The sequence below is a fragment of the Hermetia illucens genome, chromosome 1, assembly GCF_905115235.1.
Source record: "Hermetia illucens chromosome 1, iHerIll2.2.curated.20191125, whole genome shotgun sequence".
Lineage (NCBI taxonomy): Eukaryota > Metazoa > Arthropoda > Insecta > Diptera > Stratiomyidae > Hermetia > Hermetia illucens.
The window spans coordinates 38,972,830-38,983,778 of record NC_051849.1 but is presented as its reverse complement, the minus strand read 5'-3'; positions in this window follow the sequence as shown (position 1 = coordinate 38,983,778).

Here is a 10,949-nt window from a genome sequence, read left to right as displayed (position 1 = left end):
TGCTTTGAGAAATTTACACATGACTTTACGGATTTCTGAAAAACAATGTGATTTAATTATGCAAATATAGTGTTCATCATAAAAACATGTGGGTACATCATCCTTTACGGAATCGCATATACATGTGGACTTATATACTTATTTCTACTTTCATATACATAGTCGCGAGATAAGTTAGATGAGGAATATTGCATCTAAGATAACGTGGAAATACATATCTACGTATGTAAGCACATAGTGCCCTGGTTTTCCTCGAAGAGCTTAAAAATCAAACTGAAAAGGGATTAATCTTTAGAGAATTAATGTGTAGTATTTAGGAAATCTGCATAAATATAATATTAGATACTAGTACTGAAGTATCTCTATTCAAATTCACACCTTATTGATATCATCCTTCAAATCTAATGAAATTATTTTTTGAAAGAGCCAGATTGTATCTTTATCTTTATGTTGAATGAGATACCAAATCACTTTCATCTCCTTTCACTTTCCACGACAAAGACCTGTAAGGTGCAGATTATTCAAAGTAGGTATTTCATTCTTGTCGCCAAAGGAGGTTAAAAGGGATATACTCGTACATTTGTGCGCTAGCAACCCGAGATTTCCATTTTTTTTCTAGCTATATAAACGCTTCTGGTAAGGACAGACCTGCCGGTGAAAAGGTTTCCCAATCATAACAGAACATGAGTTGCTTTTTGTAACGATATGGTGGGCCCCCAGAATGCTCGCTATCCCCAAATATAGCGAGAATTCCAGCGCTACAAGTTTAATATCCTGGGGTGAAGTGAGGTTGGATGGTGGAACTCTGAAGAATACTCCTCTTCTTCTCGCAGTATTGTGCAATCGTACAAATGTAAGCGTGAGTCCGGTGTTGGATTGATGTTTACAGCTATCGCTGCTTCTGAGCCGGTTTCGGACCAGAAACCGACTGCAAAATTCTGGTCCAGAATGAGAAATATTTCAATAGTGCAGTGTTATGTACCAATGGAGACTTCTGATTCAAAGGAAAAGGAGGCTTACTATGAGCAATTGAATGCAATTCAGGAGAGGCTTCCTAGGGGTGACATTTTGATCGTGATGTGTGATGTGAATACCAAAGTGGGCTCTGACAACACCTTGCTTGAACATGTGGTGGAGAAACGTGGTTTTGGGGACCATTTCCATGTGGATTTCCGCAGCTTTTGACGTTTGTCATTGATGACTCTTTGTTCGGGCACGGAGTTGGTCATAAAGTCAGTTTGGTTATAATTTACCACATTTAGAATTTGTCTGCGTAACAAGGTAGGTGGTGATATCACCTTGAAAGTTAGACAGTCGCGATCCCTCAGTTTCACCATTGGTCGCTTATATGATCCAGCTGGCGTTCAATAGTGGAACAGCTATCTTGGTAATCGGACGGCAAATCAGATAATATAGAGAGCATTAGCCTACCAAAAAAAAGGTCCTTTTTTTGACGCTACGCAGGTCGTCAGCCTGGTCTCGCAGAAGCGTGAATCGATGATTGTAAGGGATTGAAGGCTCTATTGATCGCTTTGGGTTTTCAAAGAGTAGTGTAAGTCCTAGGGCGAAACGTGGATTGGTACCCACGATGGAACATAAAACCTGGGAAACACCTGCTGAATCAACACCAACAGCTCTACTACCAAATCCTATCTCCACCTCCATATGGTGAGCGCCGGGAGCTCTTGCTTAACGAAACGCTGCCGACAGAGAAGGATGTAGGCGAGTCTCCCGCGCCTAAAAACGGGACAAATTGTACCAACTGGTCCTCCAGGTTGGGGGTTGGGCAGGGCTTGGGTAGGCCTGACAACCCTACAGGGAAAACAACTTGTTACGAAGCCACAACAGGAGCCTTGGACTGGAGTGATAACACAACGACGATCCCGGCAACAACAACGGAATAATGATTTGCGTATTTTCCCATGGAACGTGCGCTCCCTGCACAGAGATGGAGCTGCCAAGCAACTAGCCGATATCCTGTTCCAATATAGGGCTGATGTAACAGCGTTGCAAGAGATGCGTTGGACAGGGCAGGTTTCTTAGTCAGCCAGAAAATGAAACCTCCTATTACTGGCTTTGAAAACATAAGCGAACCGCAATGTACTCTGCGCTTGCGAGGCAAATTTGGAAATATTATATAACGCCGTTCACGCCTCTACAGAGGAGACTGCAGAGTCGGAGAAGGGTACCTTCTACGAGGCAGTAGAACGAACCCTCGAATACTGTCCCAAGTACGATATCAAAATCATACTTGGAGATTTTAACAGTCAAGTTGGGACGGAGCCCGTATCGACGAGTTGGAGGTCTCACCAAATGAAGACGAAGCACAGATGCTGCCACCACCAAGCATTGAAGAAACAGTCCGTGCAATCCATCGGCTTAAAAACCATAAGTCGATGGAATTACAGCCGAATTCGTTAAATATGGAGGCGACCAACTACACCAAGCGGTTTATCAATTGATGCTCAAGATGTGGGACAGCAAATCAATGCCTGCTGACTGGCAACGGGGTATTATCTATCCCATACATAAAAAAGGGGATATCACGTTCTGTAGCAATTATACAGCAATGACGTTGTTGAGTAACATTTATAAGATATTTTCCTCTATCTGGCTAGGTCGGCTAGCTCCATACGCCCAGAACATCATTATCAGCAACAGATCAGATTTTCTCTGTGCGGCAAGCGATGAAAAAACTGTTGCAATATGAAGATCAGTTGCACCATCTTTTCATCGACTTTGAACCCGCCTATGATAGCATCATCATCATCATCAACGGCGGAACAACCGGTATCCGGTCTAGGCCTGCCTTAATAAGGAACTCCAGACATCCCGGTTTTGCGCCGAGGTCCACCAATTCGATATCCCTAAAAGCTTTTTGGCGTCCTGACCTACGCCATCGCTCCATCTTAGGCAGGGTCTGCCTTGTCTTCTTTTTCTACCATAGATATTGCCCTTATAGACTTTCCGGGTGGGATCATCCTCATCCATATCGATTAAGGGACCCGCCCACCGAAACCTATTGAGCTGGATTTTATCCACAACCGGACGGTCATGGTATCGCTCATAGATTTCGTCATTGTGTAGGATACGGATTCGTCCATCCTCATGTAGGGGGTCAAAAATTCTTCGGAGGATTCTTCTCTCGAAAGCGGTCAAGAGTTCGCAATTTTTCTTGCTAAGAACCCAAGTATCCGAGGAATACATAAGGACTGACAAGATCATAATCTTGTACAGTAAGAGCTTTGATCCTATGGTGAGACGTTTCGAGCGGAACAGTTTTTGGAAGCTGAAATGGGCTCTGTTGGCTGACAACAACCGTGCGCGGATTTCATCATCGTAGCGGTTATCGGTTGTGATTTTCAACCCTAGATAAGAGAAATTGTCAACGGTCTCAAAGTTGTATTCTCCTATCCTTATTCTTCCTGTTTGACCAGTACGGTTTGATGTTGTTGGTTGGTTCGTCTTCTATGATAGCATAGCCAGGGTAAAATTGTACACGGCCATGAGAGAATTCGGTATCGCGACGAAATTGATAAGACTGACTAGGTAGACCCCTGAGCAATGCGCGAGGGCAGATAAAAGTAGCATGATCACTTTCGAGACCATTCAACATCAACAACGGTCTAAGACAAGGGGATGCTCTATCATGCGTCCTCTTTAACCTGACCTTGGAAAAAGTGATTTGCGATGCAGATGTGAATACGAGAGGCACTATCCTTTTCAAGTCCACCCAACTACTGGCCTATGCTGACGATATCGACATCATGGGAAAAACAAACCGAGACGTACAAACGCATTTAATGAAGACAAGACGAAGTACATGATGGCAACGTCAGTGCCGAAATCCATAGAGCTAACAATATCGAATCGCGCTTGTCAAACAAGCACAATAAAGATAGGAGACTGCGACTATGAGACCGTTGAAAATTTCTTTTATCTAATGTCGAAAATCATGACGGATAACAACGATGACGATGAAATCTGGGCACGGTTGATGGCTGCCAACAGAGCATATTTCAGCTTACAAAGACTGTTTCGCTCGAAACGTCTTACCATAGGGTCAAAGCTCTTACTGTACAAGACTATGATCTTGCCAGTCCTCATGTATTCCTCGGAAACTTGGGTTCTTAGCAAGAAAAATTGCGAACTTTTGGGCGCGTTTGAGTGGAGAATCCTCTGAAGAAGTTTTGGCCCCCTACATGAAGATGGACGTGTCCGTAGCCTACATAACGACGAAATCTATGAGCGATACCATGACCGTCCGGTTGTGGATAAAATCCGGCTCAATAGGTTACGGTGGGCGAGTTACTTAATCCGTATGCTACTTATCGTATGAGGATTATCTGACCCGAAAAGTCTATAAAGGCAATATCTATGGTAGAAAAAGAAGACGAGGCAGACCTTGCCTGAGATGGAGCGATGGCGTAGGTCAGGACGCCAGACAGCTTTTAGGGATATCGAATTGGTGGATTTCAGCGTCAAACCCGGATTTCTGGGGTTCCTAATTAAGGCAGGCCTAGACCGGATACCGGTTGTTGGGTCGTTGATGAATTTAAAATTAAAATCTTTTTTGTTGCAGATAAAATTTCGAATCACTACAGGTCCCGCAGTTGGAGAACTCTAGTTACGACCTTCAGCGGATTAATGCTGTATAACTTTATTTGCAATAATAAAAACTTGTTTTTCCTATTCGCTAGTGTTGATTTATATTTTGCAAACACCGATATTTCGGGAACCACTTGTTCCCTTCATCAGTGCTAACAAGTCTGCTCATCAGTGGGTTTATTATCTATTTTTATACTGATCTAAATCTATAATAGTATTTCATTTAATTATATGGCTAAATTAGTTTTTAAAGACTTATATTTAAATTCTGAAAAAGAAGAAATATTTAGTTACTTTTGAAGACTTATTTGTATATCTTGAAAGAAGAAGAGACTTTTAGTTAGTTTTTTTATAAGTTTCTTAAATAAAGGAGAATAGCAATTACCTAGATCTGAATTCAATCTAGTGCCTACAGGCTGTTTGCTAATGAATAAGGTTTCGTAGGTGTCCAGCTGGTTAATTTTTCTTACCTATTTTAACACTTTCAGATCGTCGGCGCTTATTTTATGGCCGCATTCCACCGTATGCTATGCATAGATTTACCGTCAAAACCATGTCTTTAGATGAGTCTGTACAGCCTTATACTGAAGCCTAACATCAACAAATCAGGAAACCGGAAGCTGAACTAAAATTAATATATTTTTCATTCCCTTAAACCTGCTCCCTTTCAAAGCGAATTTAAAAGTTTTATCGTCTTAGACTACAGAGGGTTAACGGGGCATAATTTGGGTGGGCCGTTGAATATATTTCGTTTTTCTCATCTTTTTACTTACTGATGATTTTTTTTCTTTATTTGCTGATAACAAGTGTATTTCTTTGACCTAATTAGTGATAACCAAATCATTTTCGTGGATGTCAAAAAACTCTTTATAAAGGTATCAAAATTTCTGTACCATTATCTCTAGTAGTAAAAGTGCTAAATATAGTCTTGAAAAAGGTAAGCTTTTTGTTCTTGGTAAATTAGGATGTCGGTTAATTTTTATTCACAGACAATAATAATTTTTTAAGCGATTGTACCTATTAAAAAACATTCATTTGAAATTGTTTGCCTTGTTCCTTTTGTCATGTTAATGTGAGATGAATCGAGAAGAGGAAGGAGGCATTTTGAAAATAACGAGCATTTGCTTTCAAAAGCCGAACTTTTCAGGAGATGCGTGTTCTTGAAAACTCTAAATCGTCTCGTGGCAATGGCTTGGTCACTTTTATTGACCAGCAGGCGAGTCGCTTGCATGCGGCTGCCAGTAAGGCAGACTATGGACTAACTTCACTTAACTTGAAGGATCGATCTTCTAATCCTCTGAGTTTGGTGAAGTCGGTCCAAGTGCGAAATGATGAATGGAAGTCGACGACAATGCACAGTAAACAAGTGAATTGTCTTTGGTAGCCATTTGTCGAATAGATGGCTGTGCGCTGGGAGCTCTTTGCTGAGGTGTCCCTATCCCCCATAATAGCAACATCGCACGGAAATACGTGTAGAAGAAGGTGAACTATGAGCCACTGGCTCGGGAAATCAAAGAAATTTGGCATCTTGAGCGGGTGGCTGTAGTTCCCATAATAATGCCAGCTTCAGGTATTGTACTTAAATCCCCCACGGCTTCCTTTGATGTCCAGGGTCTTTCACACAGTGTGGTTCAAACCATGCAGAAGTACACCATTCTGCAGACGTGCTCGATGTTGCGGGGAGTTCTCGACGGATTCTCCCATTGACCTACCACCGGCCACCACCACCAGCGCCCCTTTAGTTTTTAAGTAGGTAGGATCTTCCGAGCCTAAATGCTTCGCACTTAGTGCTAATATTAGGTAAAATCCGGCATCTGCTGAGATTGCGACAACTCGGCTAAATAATAATCGTTGGTACAACAATCCATATTGGATCAGGGCCTTGAAGTGTGTCAGAGCACTTCATTCAAGACCGTAACGGTACACTATAGGATTACAGTACCCTGTAGGAGGTAACGTGGTCAGCATTGCGCTCGCCCTAGATTATTACCCTGAATTGACTCAGGTACTCATCCACAGTTGAGTCGACTGGTATCCGACGTGAAATCACGATACAATTCCCATAGCCACCATTGAGATTTGAACCACCACCTTCCGTACCACGCAGCTATTTGGAAACATTGATACGGCCGCAAATATACTTGGCCCCAGCTGTAAGAAAGGTCGGAACCGTTGGTTCGACGATGAATGTAAGGTAGCAAGGAAATGGAAGAATGCTACAAACCGAGTAATGTTGCATTCTCACAGAATGTGGGCACGCGCAGAGACTTATTACGAACTCCGTCGAGCGGAGAAGCGACTTCATAGACGGAAAAAGGTAGCCTGGGAGAACTGACAAGTCTGTGAACTCGAAAAGTACAGGGAGCGACCGTAAGTCAGCAGGATGAAGCCTTATACACCTCGATGCTTATCCTGCCGAGACAAGGGGGGAGGGAAATCTGATACCCGATTGAATGGGTATATCGATTCGATGGGTTAAGTATTTTGATGAGCTGCTGAACAACCAAAATAACGGTGAGTTGGAGGTCAACTGAAGACAAATGCTGCCCGATGATAACACCCCAAACACAGGCTTGAAAAATTGCCAAGAAAAGCAATTGTGTTCCTAATGCACATTTTCAATGCATGCATGAAATTTGGTTATCTGCTTGGAAGTCCGCAAAAGTTAATCCAATCCTAAAGCCTCAAAAGCCACTACATGAGGCAAACAGTTATGATAAGCCTTCTCAGCAATATAAGAGAACTATTCGAAAGGCTAATTAAACAGCGTTTTTTAGATAGCGGGAAAAATAAAAGATTGACACCAAATGAATAATTCGGCTTCAGGCAAAGACATTCAACTACCCACCAGTTATTGCCGATCAACAACGAAATTAAATCTGCATTCATTGCTAAACAATCTATGGCGTTGATATCGCTGGACATAGAAAAGGCTTTCCATAGGGTTTGGCACAACGATTTGCTTTATAAACTAATCAAAGAAAATTTTTCTTGCTATCTTATCGATATTGTTAGTATTTTCTTAAAGGGATCTTTTAGGGTGTGTATCAGTAATTCTGTTTCGGAAATTGAAGTTATTGAGGCAGGCGTTCCAAAAGGGTCGGTATTAGCTCCTCTATTATACGTCATATACACATATGACTTCCCTTGGTTCGAAAATGTGCAGTTTGCAATCTTTGCAGATGACAACAAAATCTTTACATTCAGAAATTCAATCTTCCTTGGAAAGTGCAATGTGGACGATTTCAGGCTTCAAACAATGGAAGATCTGCCCCCTATGTGCAAACCGCTGATCTATACATAAATACACTCATTCACTTATAAGGGGCATATCACTCAAATTATAGGTAAAATAAACTCATTAATGAAAGTTTTATATCCGTTGATAAATCGGAATTCTAAACTAAGCTAACAAAATAAAATATTAATTTTTAAATTCATTTTCTAGTGATTCTTAATATACGGTGCGTCAATCCTTGCTGGTTGTGCTAAGTTGCATATTTCTAAACTACAGATCGCGTAAAATAAAGTGTTGAAAATAATGCTGAATCGGTCGAGGTTCTTCAGCACAAAGACACTGAATCTAAATTACAAGAATCAAGTAAGAAATTCTACGGACAGATTCCACTCGTTGACAACCCGCTAATATCTTCCTGGAAGTAAATTAGATTTACATTACAATTAGTTATTAATTTTAAATTTAGTTTATTGGCAATAACTTTCACACATGATGATGATAAGATTTTGAGGTTTTAAATGGGGTATCAGATTTCCCTCCCCCTTGTCTCAGCAGGATGAGCATCGAGGTGTATAAGGCTTCATCCTGCTGACTTGCGGTTGCTCCCTGTACTTTTCGAGTTCGCAGGCTTGTTAGTCCTCCCAGGCTTCCTTTTTCCGTCTGTGAAGTCGCTCCCCGCTCGACGGAGTTCATAATAAGTCTCTGCACGTGCCCGCGTTCTATGAGAATGCAACATTACTCGGTTTGCAGCATTCTTCCATTCCATTGGTACCTTGCATTCATCGTCGAAGGTTTTGCTTTGCACAAAGTCTTAAAAACATCTTTAAAGATCTGGGCTCAAAAAAGGTTATCAAACTACAGGGTGCGGCAGCATAACTTCCTTTTTTAAAATGCGCGCCACTCGGTTAGTTGATGTCATAGCGGAGCGCTAGTGGTCTCGTTCAAGAGGGGATACTGTAAAGTTTTGTCCCAACACGGTTCAGTCGCCATCATGCGTTGGAATAGTGAAGAGCGTGCCTTTGCCGTTGAGATTTACTTTTCAAGCTATTGTTTTTTTTAGTGATGAAGCCCATTTTCATTTGTGTGGGTCGGTTAACAAACAAAACATGCGCTACTGGGCTGACACCAACCCTCGAGAATTGCATTAAAATCCTTTGCATTCACCCAAAGTCACAGTGTGGTGTGCAATTTTCTCAGCTGGAATTATTGGTCCCTGGTTTTTTGAGGAAAATGAGGTTACAGTGACAGTGAATTCGGACCGGTACGTAAACATGCTACAGAATTTTTTTTCCCACGGCTAGAAAATTTGGATTTGGGGGACACTTGGTTCCAACAAGACGGTGCAACAGCACACACTTCAAGAGCATCGATGGCTGTTTTCAGGGAACACTTTCCAGAGCGCCTTATCTGAATTAGAGGCGATTTGGAATGGCCGGCACGCTCTCCCGATCTCTCCCCTTGTGATTTTTTTCTATGGGGTTTTTTAAAATCCCGTGTTTATGTGAACCGTCCAAGAACCCTACAAGGTTTGAAGACCAACATCCAAGAAGAAATTGCCAACATAACACCTGCTATGCTAACAAGAGTTATGACAAACGCCAGAAATCGGTTTACACAATGTATGGAGAATGGGGGACGTCACCTAACAGATTTGATCTTCAAAACAATGTAAATAAAAACTTTCGACATGTACCTACATTATAAAAAATAAATAAATATTTTACGATGCATACAATAGTTTTTATTGAGTTTTGAAAAAAGGAAGTTATGCTGCCGCACCCTGTATATGAAAATATATATGAATTTCTCTTGGGACCTCCGAAGAATTGTGACTGGATATATTTCAAGCCTTCAGAATGTTATTCACATGATGCATTTATTATGTACATACAAATAATTCCAAACTAAATCAGAGTTTGCTAGTGGTTCTGCAGGATGTTCCCTTTCGATTGCACCATCTACATGAAATCTATCGTTATTTATTGTATTTTATCATAGCATGTTTCCCACAATCCTTTTAAGTTGTAGTGACCGCAGCTTCGCGACGAGAGCGGAATCTCTTCAACAGAGTTCAAGGCGTGCGTATTGGCATGGGGACCGGTTCGTCGATGAACAGCTGGTCAACGGCCGGTGGGATTGGGAGAAAGGTTTGGATTCGCACCTGGAACAGCCGTGAAAACGACACTGTGGGGAACGATCTCCGAATTTCCCTTGAGCCGAAAAAGTGCTGAAGCGATTTTCACTTGTGCCCGTTCCGCGGAAAGACCTTGATTGTTTGAGTGCGATTTTCGTACTTTTGGAAGAATTGGCGTTTGGTAGTGCAAGAATCGTTGACGGGAGAATAAGAATTTGAATGGATTTGTGGAATTTGAGTTTGTTGTTAGCCAGTAAGTGTTTTGCGATTCACGATGGGATGAGAGGAGAAAGGTTTTGGATTGCACTTCGAGAGAGTGAAGGAAAGGCTGTGGAGTTTCGTGATTTGGAAAAAACAGCTAAAACGCAAACCAAGTGAATTGTCGAGGATTCTAATAGTCTCATAGAAGGTTTAACTATAAAAATGAGTTTACATCAATTAAAATGGACTACCATTTCATTGCAATATAGTTGGAGTAGTAGGATCGGATGCTGAATTTCTTGTTGTAGGTAATCGCAACCGAGTGGTTGTTCGAGGCAAGACTGCCGTACCATATAAAATAGATTAAATACATTTTACATTTTGAATGAGGAAATTTAAGAATATCGGAAATTAATTAAGCAAACAGTACATTAGCTACTTAAATATTTTATTCACAGAGTTAAACGAGTCAACCACAACTACACGCCACATCGAGCTCGGAGTGAAACCTCGTGTGAGTTCTATTTTGATTTGATTTCTTTTCTTTTTATTATATATAATTTTATTTTTCATTTTCCTTTTCCTTTTTATATATTTTTCTTTTTCTTTTTTTTCTTTTATATTTATATTTTTTGATTTATGAATACAGAAGGAATTGAAAATAATTTTTTTTTCCTCCTTGACCCCGTAAAACTTTACTAGGGACATCAATAACGATCTGAGTCTGAAGAAACCATGATCGGGATTGTGATCCGTCGTGGTTCTTCC